Source organism: Etheostoma cragini, chromosome 21, assembly GCF_013103735.1.
Source record: "Etheostoma cragini isolate CJK2018 chromosome 21, CSU_Ecrag_1.0, whole genome shotgun sequence".
Taxonomy (NCBI): domain Eukaryota; kingdom Metazoa; phylum Chordata; class Actinopteri; order Perciformes; family Percidae; genus Etheostoma; species Etheostoma cragini.
Genome location: NC_048427.1, coordinates 2,175,038 through 2,175,390, shown reverse-complemented (window position 1 = coordinate 2,175,390; position 353 = coordinate 2,175,038).

Here is a 353-nt window from a genome sequence, read left to right as displayed (position 1 = left end):
CCGTCACGTGCACGGGAAAACAACTCCCTGGAAGTAACCGCTCATCTCTCGTTACTGACGGAAACCATTCAATGTTGATTAAATATGTGCTGCTGTGTGTAGGATTTATTAACAAGCCAAACCTCATTGATCGCCTTTTTTTGTTGATGTCAGTTTACTTTTTAACAGTGACTGCACTGTACAACTTTACATTTCCCACATATAATGAAATGAAAATACGCTGTGGGGTTTACAGAAAGAGAGCAAACTACACCAAGATCTATCAAATAATGTTTGACGTCCATCCATCCATCCATCTTCGACCGCTTATCCGGTATCGGGTCGCGGGGGCAGCAGCTCCAGCAGGGGACCCC